Source organism: Engystomops pustulosus, chromosome 6, assembly GCF_040894005.1.
Source record: "Engystomops pustulosus chromosome 6, aEngPut4.maternal, whole genome shotgun sequence".
NCBI lineage: Eukaryota > Metazoa > Chordata > Amphibia > Anura > Leptodactylidae > Engystomops > Engystomops pustulosus.
This window is the reverse complement of record NC_092416.1, coordinates 138,822,869-138,837,592: the sequence shown is the minus strand read 5'-3', so window position 1 is coordinate 138,837,592 and position 14,724 is coordinate 138,822,869.

Here is a 14,724-nt window from a genome sequence, read left to right as displayed (position 1 = left end):
CAAATGATTGTCCCCATCTTAACTCTACCTGTCATGGAACTGGGGCATAATAAAGGAATTAGAAATGAAAAATTGTGCCCCCCATCTTATGATCATTGATGGAGAAGAGGTGCAAAGGAACCTGTCAGCAGATTCATGGTGTTCTAACCACAAGCAGAATGAAATGCAGATAGGCTACCAATTATTACTATGTTTAACTCCCTGTCATGCACAACATAGTTGATTGCTCCCTTGTGACATATGAACAGGAAAAGACCTGGCGATTATTCCCTATTAGACATGAATAAAACCTCCAAGATTCCATTTGCCAATTTTGTGATAAAAAGTGTTCCATTTGCAATGAAAAGATTCATATCAGGTCTTCTAAACATTATGCAACCACTTTCTAGTCAATTAAAACTAATAAAGTAGTAACTACATTATCTACATTGAATTCGGATATGGGTGATCCTACCAACTTGCTGCCATTTTTTAAAGCTAAACAAAAATAAAAAGTAGTCCAAAATCATCACATTATGGAGATATATGCCTGCTGGTGTACAGTGCCTTGCAAAGGTATTCCACCCTCTTGAACTTTTCTAGCTTGTCAGGCTTCAGAGAGAATTTTTGGTAAAAATCAAGTGGGAAACAATTGTGAAGTGAAACGAAATTTATTGGATATTTTGAACTTTTGTAAAAAAACAATGTTGCCGACATTTTGGTTGCAAACTTTTTTTTTTTTTGTAAAAAATAATAAACTGAAAAGTGGGGTGTGCAATATTATTCGGCCCCTTTACGTTCAGTGCAACAAACGGACTCCAGAAGTTCAGTGAAGATCTCTGAAGGATCCAGTGTTGTCCTAAATGACGATGAAAATATAATCCACCTGTGTGTAATCTAGTCTCCATATAAATTCACCTGCTCTGTGATAGTCTTAGGGTTTTGCATCATGAAGACCAGGGAACACACCAGGCTGGTCCATGATCCTGTTGTGGAGAAGTTTAAAGCCGGATTTGGATACAAAAAGATTTAACAAACTTTAAACATCCCATGGAGCACTGTGCAAGCGATCATATTGAAATCAAAGGAATATCAGATCACTGCAAATCTAGCAAGGCCATCCCTCGACACTTTCATCTCAAACAAGGAGCACACTGATCAGAGATGTAGCCAAGAAGCTCATGATCCTTCTGGGTGAACTGCAGAGATCTATAGCTGAGGTGGGAAGGTCTGTCCAAAGGGCTACAATCAGTCGTACATGGCACAAATCTGGCCTTTATGGAAGAGTTGCAAGAAGAAAGCCATTTCTCATTAAAAAGTCTTGTTTAAAGTTTGCTACAAGCCACCAAACATGTGGAAGAAGGTGCTCTAGTCAAAAAATCTGTAACATAAGTAAATATACAGATCCCATTAAACTGGAAGTAATGTAAGTTTTGTGATAAGGAAGCTGAAATAGTATATAACCTAGATGTAATTGCTTATTCTCTATGGCCAAGGCAACTCGATACCAACCAAGAAATTGGAAGCAAATTAAGTCATGTGATCGAGAGGATGGGAGCGTTGCATATTATTTTTATCATGACTGGACCCTATAGCAACCCGACCCAACAAGAGGGATAAAAAGTCATGATGAGGTTGTAGACTACATCAGGTTGCTAGGTAACTTATAAAAACAATCCTAATATAAAGAGATGTCAGATGTTACGATAAATATTACCAACAATGTAAGCAAAGTAACAAATAAGCTGGCCAATATAAAATTATATATGTATCTATACATCATAATATTTAGGATAAGGAATATTATAAGTCAAATCCATGAGAATTGTTTATGTTCATACATCAACTCAGAAATAACAATAAAAGATGAGATAAATAACAGATAAATAACAGATAAAGCAATATATCTCTATAGCATCCACAAGATGAAGGAGAAATGGCATATAAGGTTAAGTCTTATAGGGACCAAGTATGCAAAAAACGGTGCGGGTGTATACCATCAAATCCTTCCCCTAGAATCAAATGCTGGGAGTCAAGAGAATTGTAGACAATGAGGATCAGTTAGATAGCAAGCTTGAAACCGAGTATACTAGCTCCCTTCTGTCAAGAACAAGAAATAAGGTTAGATCCTTAGATAGGGAATCACTACTGTGTTCTAATATGCCAGTAAACAAGAGGATACCCTTTGTATCTACATATTTTTCTATGAGCGCCAGAATAGCAAATTCTCAAAGACTCATTTCCAAATGCCACAGAATTTCAGACACCCCCATCTTGTACATGCTGATTTGGTGAATGGTGAACCAATTACTAGCAGATAAGGGTGCCATTGTTGCATTAACTACAACACCATAGAACACCTACACAACTAGGCAAAGCAAGGATTACCCAACATATATCAACTTATATCAGAACTTATACCAGACCATTTTAAAAAATGTGGACATCATATCTCACAGTTGAGATTATTGATAGAATGCCTCAACATATGAGGGGGGAGGGGGTAGTGAAGGGCACTCAACTGAATTGAAAGGGATATATGAGCTTGACAATATGGAACCCAAGGGCTTGGATAAAGAATTCAAGATGGCTGGCATCTTTTGACCCTCTCTTTTTCCATCTACATTACTTAGCAGTTTGCTGAGTAATAAGTTAGTGATAACTTTGAAGGGCTTTTCCAGGAATAAGCATAATTCATATACAAATGGGTTCTTCAAATATAAGCTAATATGTAATTAGTTGTTATTTAAAATAGATACAATGGACATATATACACGTGGGTTTGAACCCCATTTGTGGTACCCTTGGACTTCTACAAAAATTTCTCTTGCTGGGGTAGTCCATCAGGCCCCTTAAAAATATCATGGAATTTACAACACCCCTGCCAGTGCATGGGATAGGTAAGTGTTGTGTTGTGAAATGTATTTCTCCATGCCAGTAGCTACCTGGTGAGATTGATCACCTCACTAGGAGGTCTGTAACATGGAAACTTAGTAATTGCAGCGTGAAGCGACTGCCTGGTAATCAAGAGTTAACATGTTAAATGTTATTAACCAATTATATGCTTTGTACTATTGTAAAGAGAGCTGGAAGCTGATTGGATAGTGCTGCCATCTCACTAGGGGAGTATAAAAGCCCCCTGTGGGTGGGAGCCCATGGTCTTGGAGCACATGTCAGTTCCAGTAAGCAGAGTGTGAAGTGTCCAGTGTGCAGCTCCTGCAGCGCTCCCATCCAGACACACTACCAGGAAGCAGAGGTGTTTTAGGCCAGATGCCTGACACCTTGGGCAAATCAGGAGACTAAGCCTAGCCTGAAGTTACTACCAGGTTGTGAGCAACCTTTCCTGCGCACCAGCTATCCCCTGCCAGCTTTCCAGCCTACTGAACCTGCTGCTGATGTTAGGCCGTTGGCTGCTGTTTGAGTTCAAAAAAAGAACTGTCAATTGATTTGTGCAATGTGCCTCCATGTGATCCCTGGATCAGGCTGCTTCACCATCATGGGCTCCCAATCCTCCATCACCCACAGATTTCTATATAAAACTTAAGGGTTTGCCCCAGTAAGAAACCTCCTTCATCAGCCTCTCTCTCCATTATTCTTGCACACACCACCAACTGGAGACCTTCCAGGCTGTAGGCCTGTCCTCCGGTCCCAATACCAAGCACCATGACCATAGCATGCCCAACAGCTGTAGAAAGGCTAGGCCCCAGTGGGGGATATTGCAAATTATTATGACAATACATTTTAATATGAGAGGGATAGACATCAAGGTGGATTAAGGGCAGCTCTGCTGTAATTACCAAAAAGGGGAAGTTTAAGTCCATAAGGAAGTGTGCACATACTGCAATATTGGACTGTTCCAGGTAACTAGTAGCAGCACTGGAAAGAATTTTATGACTGGTTAAGAGTATCTCTAGCATGAGTATCACCAAAAATTATCATGGTCCAAAATGAATACACACTGAAAAGAGCGCACACTACAAATTCTGGTTGTTTTGGACAAAATGTTAGGTTGCATTTACACTAAGTTCTAAAAACTCTTCCATGTGGCTTCTTTCATTGTTCATCAGGTGTAAGACAAAATATTCCGTTTACAGACATGAAAGAAGACAGAGGAAGCATTGTTCTGCCTTGTTATTTTTGGCGACAGAAGGATGCCAGGGGAGTCATGCATCAGGAAGTTGCTTATTGATGCTGTGTGGCTTCTCTCTGCTATCATTTTACAGGATATGTAAAAGAAAACTTTGCCTCAGTGCTACCTTTAAATAAGGCAACTCCCTCTACATCAAGGTCGGACTTTCAGGAAGTATTGTGACATAACTTGGATAATAGCCGAAAGTCTTTCCAAAAGGAACTGACGCCCATCTCTTGACATGGATGTTTCGATACTGTTACATGTTGTAATTTCATTGGAAGGAACTGGTTTAGGTAGGTGAGGTGCCTATTCATTGTGGCCCACCCACATTCCTACTGTCGTATGATGTGATGCAAGTGTTTACTGAAGACTCTCTTATGCCAATCGGTCTCCTGTTCCTCATTTTTGCCAGAGCTGGTTCTTAAAAAGAGTTTTACTGAAAAAGCAGTGTAGGGCTAAAATTACAACTTTTGACAACTAGTTCACCAATGGTAAAAAACTATACACTGCAATTCTGCCAATAAAAGAACAACATACTTACTGTAGTTTTTTGAAATACAACTGAAATACGTCACTTTTTAAAAACATTTTAATATAAACATTGAAGCACGGGTTATGGCAAAGTAGCAAATCACTATAAGTTGTATTCTTTAAGAAGTGCCTTGTGGGGCCAGTCAAGGCTGTAATAATAAAGGGGACATTCTATAGGAAAGGAGTATTTAAATAAATTAATAAAGGGGGCACTGTATAGTGGTTGGGTCTGTACATAAATTCATGAAGGTAGCACTGTATACAACCTCTCTGGTATATAGTGGTCCCTTTATTAATTTATATACAGCCACCTGCTATACACCACCCCTGATATTTAGGGTCCCACTCATTAAGTTATGGTTAGGGGGGGCTATGTAAAAATTAGTAGGTAGCACTGTGTGTAATAAAATTTATTTGAGTTGGAGTTGCTATTTACCTTAATTTATAGTGTGGTGTACATATTAATACATCCACTATACTGCCATAAACCATAGCACTGCAACTGACCTCCCGTGTATTCTATACATATGACCTTAACCTGCGAGTAAGCTCCTGAGCACCTTAATAATAATAATTTTTGTTATATAGGGCCATCATATTTTGTAGCGCTTTACAAATCATAGGGGACATATAAAAATAAAATACTACATTACAGAGTACAAACAGTCATATGGAACAATAGCAGTGACAAGAGCTTACAGTCTACAGTCTATGATGCTAAGGGGATGACACAGGGGGTAACCTTAGGAAACTGCTGTATCCCATCTGCTCACAGCGGTTACAGGCAGCCCCCGGGTTACATACAAGATAGGGTCTGTAGGTTCGTTCTTAAGTTGAGTTTGTATGTAAGTCGGAACCGTATACTTTATTATTGTAACCACAGTCAAAAATGTTTTGGACTCTGTGACAATTGGATTTTAAAAATGTTGGATTGTCATAAGAACCAGGATTAACTATAAATCTTAATTACAGGCACTATTGATAACTGTTACAGCTGTTTATTGTAGCCTCGGACTAAAGTACAGGAAATTACCAAAATCCAGAGGTCCGTTTGTAACTAGGGGTCGTATGTAAGTCAGGTGTTCTTAAGTAGGGGACCTCCTGTATACTATTTCATTTGTTAATATAAAACAACATGGGATACCTAAAGGATCTCAGTGTAGGGTAGTTGACAACTGTAACATTTATGTATGTGATACACTGTAGGATGGAAAACTGTAATGTTTGGGGGACATAATATTTGCCTCTATGGGGGCCCAGAAATTCCTGACAGCAGCCCTAGATCAAACTATACAGTATACACCTCTATGACCATTTGGAGTTTGTGCGCAACTGACACGTACAGGCAGTCCCCGGGTTACGTACAAGATAGGGTCCGGAGGTTTGTTCTTAAGTTGAATTTGTATGTAAGTCGAAACTGTATATTTTATGATTGTAGATCCAGACACAAAAAATTTTGGCCCCAGTGACATTTGGAGTTTAAACATTTTTTGCTGTAAAGGGACCAAGGATTATCAATAAAGCTTCATTACAGACACTTTACAGCTGATTATTGAAATCTATAGTAAAGCATCCAGAGAGCTTCAGCAGAGGTCAGAGGGGTCTGTCTGTAACTATGGGTTGTCTGTAAGTCGGGTGTCCTTAAGTAGGGGACTGCCTGTACTACTATTATAATTAATGTATATTGGTAATATTAGTCATTGTTTAAAGGGTTTTATTCAAAACCATGGTAATAATACTGTCATGATGTATGGTAATGCTAGAGGTCATGGTATGGCGGTATTACTTGCCCTTGTATAGTAATACTATTAGGAGTTGGTGTTTTGTAGAGGTTACACTGTATCAGTGCTCTCTGCACCCCACTTTCTTATTGTGACTGTGTTTGTGGTATAATATATTATCCATTTTAATTCTGTCCAAAGCCAGCCTTTATCTTACAATAAAAATTGGCTACTGTGAATCTGACTGTCCTACGTGTAATTCTCCATTTTCCCTGCTATATGTAGTTTGCTATAAATAAATATAAAAACAATTAAGACTTCATTAACTGTCTGACACAAAATACAACTTCCCGATTAAATGATGTTGTGTGTAGGCTGCTCCTCATCATAAATGGCTGAAAGGTAAGTGCCCATCAAGCTTCTGTATTGTACATATGAATTCTAGTGTTCCCAACTATATCAAGCTCTGGTATAAGTCTTAGGCTACATTCACATTTGTAAAGCGCTACGGAATTTGATGGCGCCTAATAAATAAAGATTATTATTCACACTATTCACACATCAGCACCGGGGAGAGGAGGAGGGGATGAGCGCTGCTCACCCCCGCCCCTCTCCATAGTAATATATGGCGCACAGCGCCATATTACGGAAAAAGATAGGACATGTCCTATATTTCTCCCGGCTACGGTACGGTGCCCCACATGTGCAGCACCGTACCGCTCCCGTAGGGCGCCGTGTGCCTATTGCCGTGTATGGGGGACGTATATATGTCCCCCATACATTCGGGTGAATGTAGCCTTAGACAAATTATATACTATTTTGAATAAAAGAGTCTTTTATTTACAAAATAGCCGATATCCATCAGAATGAAGTGACCATTGTACTGTAGATGGGCTGTGATAGACTGTGTCTACGTTTCCTTGCATAATGACCTTTACATGTTATGATTTCCAAAAGTCACAATGTGCCATTCTTTATACACACTCTGCATCATGGTGTTTTTATTAAAGTGACATTACACATCCATTACAAAATAGCTTTTATAGTGTGTGATCTGTATATACTGTATTTGTATGTGTGTGTATATACTATATATGGTATTGTATGTATGTGTGTATATATATGTGATATGTATATACTGTTGGGTGTATATGGTACTGTGTGTATGTGTGTATATGCTGTATGTATATGAAGTGTGCATATATTGGGGCTCATTTACTCACTAAGGGTCCGCGGACCGCACATACGTTGGTTATTCGGACGATTACCGTTTTGCGCCGCATTTAAAAAGGGATTGTGGCGCACGTGATAGGATTTTGGAGCCAACATTTTTGTTGGAAAATGATTGAAAATGATTTCTTTTTAAAGGGTAAGATTAAAATGTTGGGTTAATTACTTCAACACATGTACAATATATACTGAAGGTGTTTTACAGGATCGGCTTTCCTGCGACACAAATCCGACGGATTCGGACAAACCCCGGGATTTAACATTTAAATTTGTGTCGCAAGCCATGCACTTACGTGCATGGAGAAGAAGATGGTGAACTCCGTCGGACCTGAGCAGGGAGCGACATATGCAGGATATCAGGCGCACAATCTTAGTGAATCGCACTGGAGTCCATGATCGTCGGACAACGCACAGCGGGGATCGTGCAAGGGACGGGTAAGTAAATGTGCCCCATTGTGTGTGATTATTATTTTTAAGGGGAAGTGGGACCCAATTAAAAAGTCTAGAATGGGGCCCTGTCTCTTCTAGTTACTGCCCTGGCCCCTATATTTCATGTCAATGGTTAATAGACAGTAATGTGATGGTTAACATTCAAAAGGTTCTACCGTTTTTGTGTTTGTACTATTATGTAATGATAAAGAGCTTTTGAAATTCAATTTGGCAAATTCTACTATGAGAAATATGAGAAAAGTTCTAGCAGGTTTATAATAGGAATCATCCATAACTACCATTAGGGTAAAAGTCTTGTAGTAGTTCAATGAAAAATGTCAGCAATACAGCAGCAGCATGAGGAGGATGGTCACAGGAATAACCACATAATCCAGCCCGCAGATGAGGGGAGAAAGAGAACCATATGTTGCTGGAACAAGCACTCACTGGTCCAATCACATTGGGGCACATTTACTTACCCGTCCCTGGTGCGTTCCCTGATGTGCATTGTCCGACGAGAATGAACTCTTCCGCGATTCACTAAGATGGTGCGCTTCCCCGCTCAGGTCCGCTGGAGTTCACCATCTTCTTCCCGGTGGATGTAAGTGTATTGTATGCAACACATCGTCCGATGCCCCGCCCCCGATTTCTGTGGCATGAAAGCCAGTGCAGCTGCGCCAAAATCCATTCGCGTACGACACAATCCCCTGTTAAATACCTTTCCCAGCGGCGCAAATCCCGAAAACGACGGGAAGTCCGCGGACCCTTAGTAAATAAGCCCCATTGTGTCATAAGATCAGCCATAAAAGGAGGCTGAGATGAAGGAGGCGAGTAACATTTATTTTAAAAATTTGACCAATACCTTGATCCTGTAAAACACCTTCAGTATACAGGCGGTCCCCTACTTAAGAACACTCGACTTACATACGACCCCTAGTTACAAACGGACCACTGGAAATTGGTAATTTATTGTACTTTAGTCCTAGACTACAATGATCAGCTGTAACAGTTATCACTGATGTCTGTAATGAAGCTTTAGTGTTAATATTGATTCTTATGACAACCCAACATTTTTAACCCCTAGGCGCACCAGGACGTTATAGTACGTCCCCGGGGCTAGATGCTTAGCGCACGGGGACGTTCTATAACATCCTGCTTCTGGCACCGGCTCACGAACAGAGCCGGTACCAGAAGCAGCGGCTGTCAGCTGTCTAGTACAGCTGACAGCCTGCGGTAACACCAGCGATCGGAGCCGGCTTCGATCGCGGGTGGTAACCCCTTACACGCCGCGGTCAAGCATGACCGCGGCGTGTAAGGGTTTTTGCGCTGTGGATCGGATCCCCTGTGCCGCTTATCGGGGGATCCGATCCACTTCTGGGCAGCTCCGAGGACTGGAATGTGCCCCGGAGCTGCCCGGTCTCCCTGGCAGTCAGACCCCTTCCGGGTCTGACTGTAAAATGTCTGAGCATGCGCAAGCTTGCTCAGACAGTTTACACTGCTCTACAATAAAATAGTATTGTAGAGCAGTGTATTGAACTTGAAAAAAAAAGTCAAAAACACTAAAGTTAATAAATTAGAATAAATAAAAAATAAATGCATTAAAATATAAGCCCCTAAAATGTCACTGTCCTATAAAAACACTTAATAAAGTATAAAAAACACAAAAACACAAAAAAACCCCGCATATTTGGTATTGCCGCGTCCGTAACAATCTGTATAATAAAACAGAATCGTTACTGGACCCGCACGGTACACGCCGTAGAAAAAAAATGCAAAAATGTTCCGAAAAAAGATCATTTTTAATTAATACCCTATAAAAAAATGCTCTAAAAAGTAATTTAAAAAATGTTATGCACTCCAAAATAAGCCCACTAAAAAGAACAACTCTTCTTGCATAAAATAAGCCCCTAACTAGATTTGTCAGCCGAAAAATAAAAAAGTTATGCATATGAAAAGATGGTGATGCTAAAATGAACAAGATTTTCTCCAAATTGGTTTTTATTCAGTACAAACCCCCACATATTTGGTATCCCTGCGTCCGTAACAATCTGCATAATAAAACAGAAACATTATTAGATCCGAAAAGTGAACCCCGTAAAAAAAAAAAAGCTCCAGAAAAAAAGATAATTTTCAATTAATACCCTATAAAAAATGCTCTAAAAAGTGATTTAAAAAATGTTATGCACTCTAAAATAAGACCACTAAAAAGAACAATCCTTCTTGCAAAAAATAAGCCATTAAACAGATTTGTGAGGCGAAAAATAAAAAAGTTATGCATATGAAAGACGGTGATGCTAAAAGTAACAACATTTTTGCCAAATTACTTTTTATTCCGTAAAAATGGGAAAAAATAAAAAATCTATATAAATGAGGTCTTTTTGTAATCGTGGCGACCCATAGAATAAAAATAATATACTATTTTTATGGTATGGTTAACGGCCAAAAAAAAAACCATAAAAATCTTCCTGAAAAGTGATGATTTTCATTTCCTCCACCAACAAAGAGTTAATAAAATCTCACCAATTAGCCTATAGATTCCCCCAAATTACGTACCAAAAAAGTGCATCTCATGTGGCAAAAGAAATAAGCCCCTATAGGTCCACATTAAAAAAAAGAAAAAAATTATAGCCTGAACAATGTGACATAGCAAATCTGATCTGGATGGCGCCTCCTTCCCTCCTATGCCCGGCCGTGCGCCCATACAGCAGGTCACCACCACATATAGAGTATCAGTGTACTCGGGAGAGATTGGGTAACAAACTTTGTGGAGCCTTTATTCATTTAATCCATTGTAAATGTTTAATTTTCCACACAAAATGGGTGTATTGTGAAAAAATATTACAATTTGCAGACTGCACCTCCATTTTGTTTTAACCCCTATAAAACACGTAAAGCGTTAACAAACTTCTTAAAAGTGGTTTTTCATACGTTGAGGTGTGTAGTTTCCACAACGGGGTAATTCACGAGTCTCACTATTATTTAGGCCTCTCAGTGTCAATTACAAGTTGAGCAGGTCCATCTAAGTACAGGTTTTGGTGATTTTACAAAAAATTTGAAAAATGATACCTAAATTCGGAGCCTCATAACATTCTAGTAAAATATGTGGAATCTTAAAAAAACATGCCAACATAAAGCAGACATTTGGGAAATGTAAGTTATGAATTTATTTGGGAGCTATGACTGTCTGCATCAGAAGTAGAGAATTTAGAACATTGAAAATAAAGAATTTTTCCAAATTTTTTCCAAATTTAGTTTTTTTTCATAACTAAACGCAAAAGATTTCATCCAAATTTTTAAACTAATTTGAAGTACAATGTGTCACGAGAAAACAATCTCAAAATCCCCTGGATATCTCATAGCGTTCCCACGCTATAACCACTTATAGTGACACAGGGCAGATTTGAAGAATGGGGCCGCGTCCTTAAGGCCAAAAGAGGTTGAGTCCCGTAGGGGTTAAAATCCAATTGTCACAGAGACCAAAAAAAGTTCTGGCTGGGATTACAATGATAAAATATACAGTTCCGACTTACATACAAATTCAACTTAAGAACAAACCTACAGACCCTATCTTGTATGTAACCTGGGGACTGCCTGTACTGTATATTGTACATGTGTTGAAGTAATTAAACCTACATATCAATCTTACCCTTTAAAAAGAAATCATTAACTTTTTTTGAAAACATTGGGTGGAATAATAAATAAAGCTTTATAATTGTATAAATATTTTTTTACCACAGAAACATAATGAGAGGATTAAACCATAGCTGAACACAAGCTTCTGTCCTCTCAGGACTCACAGATAATCCAAATACCCAGATTATCCTCTTCATATTCTTTTTGTTGGTCTACATCTTCACAGTTGTGGGAAACATAGGAATACTCCCATGTATTTCTTCCTACATCATCTTTCATTTTCTGATCTTTGTTACTCATCAGTCAATTTTGTGCCAAAAATCTTTTCATATCTTTGGTTGGTTGTGCCATTCAGACGTCCATCTTTGTGGCATTTGGAGCCCTGTAATACTTTCTTCTAGGTATTTTGGCATATGATAGATGTTATGCCATCTGCAGGCCTCGTATGTACCATGTTTCTATGAATGTCCATGCTTGTACTAAACTTGTAACGGCCATTTTTGTTGGCAGCATCATTAACCCCTTAATAACCTGGCCCTTTTTTGTTTTTTCATTTTTCACTCCCCACCTTGATAAATCTATAACTTTTTTATTTTTACACGTAAAGAGCTCTGTGATGGCTTGTTTTCTGCAAATCTACAAAAATTAAAACCTCCTGTACAAATTTTTTATTTTGCCATCTTCTGGCGCTAATAACTTTTTCATACTTTGGTGAACGGAGCTGTGAGTAGTGTCATTTACTGCAACTTTTGATGACATTTTCAATGCTATCATTTTTGCGAGTGTGATGCGATGAACTCGCAACCTAGAGACGCCCCTGCCTGTGGGTATTCTCGTTCAAAGTTCAGCTAAACTTAGGCCTCTTTTACACTTGCATTGCAGATCATGTCAGAGTCTGATCAGAGAGCAATCAGGGTTTGGTCAGAAACAGAAATTTTCCATCAGAGTTCAATCAGTTTTCATTCAGTGGGGCAGTTTACTTACCCGGTCCATTCGCGATCCAGCGGCACGTTCTCCAACGCTGATTCTGGTTCTCCCGGGATTCACTAAGGTCATGCGCCCGATGACCACCAGGTGTCGCTGCTGCACTGAAGTCCGCCGGAGGTCGCTGGAATTCACCTCCTTCGTTCCGGTGTATGTGAGTGCTATTTTTGCGACACAATTTTTTTTAAAAATTCCGCTGTTTTTCTGAATCTAGTTTTCCGACGGCCACGCCCCCCGATTTCTATTGCATGAAAGCCACCGCTGATACGCCACAATCCGATCACGTGCGCCAAAATCCCATGGCAATTTGGTGCAAAACGGAAATATTCAGGAAACCCGACGTAAGTGCGGCGTTCGGACCCTTAGTAAATGAGTCCCAGTGTCTCAGTTTTCACACACATGCATTGCATTTGCATTGACCTTGCACATGTCTCAGAGTGCAATGCGTTTTTGATGCATAGACTTGTATGGTGTGTTTTTCACACGTAATTTGCAAAAGTAGAGCATGTTGAGATTTAAAAGTGCGTTTAAAAAATTGTGTGTGTGCGTGAAAAATAAAGCAAGTCTGAAAAACCCATTGATAACAATGTCAGAGTGCAATGCAAGTTCTGTACATCAAAAGCAAGTGTGAAAGGGGCCTTAGAATCCTGACCCAGTGCGGGTCCGCTCATCAATATGTATAAGTAAAATATGTGGAACTTTAGGCAGCATGCTCTGTGTCAAATTTATTGGGGGAGATTTATCAGAAGTGTCTGAGGTAAAACTGTTCTTGTTGCTCTTGGAAACCAATCAGTGCTCAGTTTAAATTTTATAAATAGCTGTGGGAAAATGAAAGCTGATCTGTGATTGGTTGCCATGTGAAACCAGAACAGTTCTGCTCTCAGACACTTTTCCCCCAGTATTCATAAATCTCCCCCAGAATTCATCAGAAAGATGATCAAAATGTATAGTAGTGTTGGACCAAAATATTGGTGTAAATAAAAACAACCAAAAGAAGAGGATAGTGTACCAAACCTACCATTCCACTTCACTGTTATCAATGTGTTGTGAGCATGGTTGTGACTTTGTATTCTCTTTTGTTACAAACTAATATTACAATATTATTAGATATTAATGATAACAGAAGCATAGACTATACACAAGGCTAATATATTACAGTGTACACATGCCCATGACTAGATGACCACTAACAGTCGCTCACCTACCTACATTAGTTATGATGTCTTATCCCCATTAGAGCAACTTTAGGATACAATTTGAAGCTCTAAAAATAGTACAACACAGACAAAGAAAATACAAATCCATTTTATGTGCTGAAAATATTAAAAATAGTCTTGAATTATTATCATAATATCTATATAATGTTAAAAAACTTTATAAACTATTCGTTAATAATCACATACGGAGCTACTGTCATATTGTTGTGAGCTTCTAGCTCTAACCAATACATATGGCTGGGCAGAGCTTTAGTTGGAAAGCCCTGAATATTGTGTTGTTTGCAGTAACACTAACGCTGCAAACATACATTGGGAATCCTTAACACTCCCTCTGCTGGCCAGAGAGGGGTAAGGTTAGGAGGAAATTGTGTGTAAGATATGAATATTCGTCCTCCCAGAATCCTTAGTGTGCCAGACTCCACAACAATAGTTTTTCAGCCAATCAGCTTTGTGTTTTTTGTATTATTTATCACAGATTCACCTGATCTTAAATAGAATGCTATTAAAAGTTATGTTTTAAATTATCTACATTATTCAGTGATCCACCCCTTAATGTAATGAGGACTCTCTATCATATTTTCTCCCAGTGAAAATAATTTTACATATTGTTATATATTGTTATATTATTGGAACATTGGGGCACATTTACTTACCCGGTCCCTGCGCGATCCCCGATCCAGACTGTCCGATGAGGATGGACTCTGCCGCGATTCATGAAGATTGTGCGCCCGATATCCTGCATGTGTCGCTTCCCCGATCAGGTCCGCCGGAGTTCACCATCTTCTTCCCGCTGCATGTAAGTGCATGCCTTGCAACACAATTTTGAAGTTAAATCCCGCAGTTTGTCTGAATCCGTTGGATCGTCTGA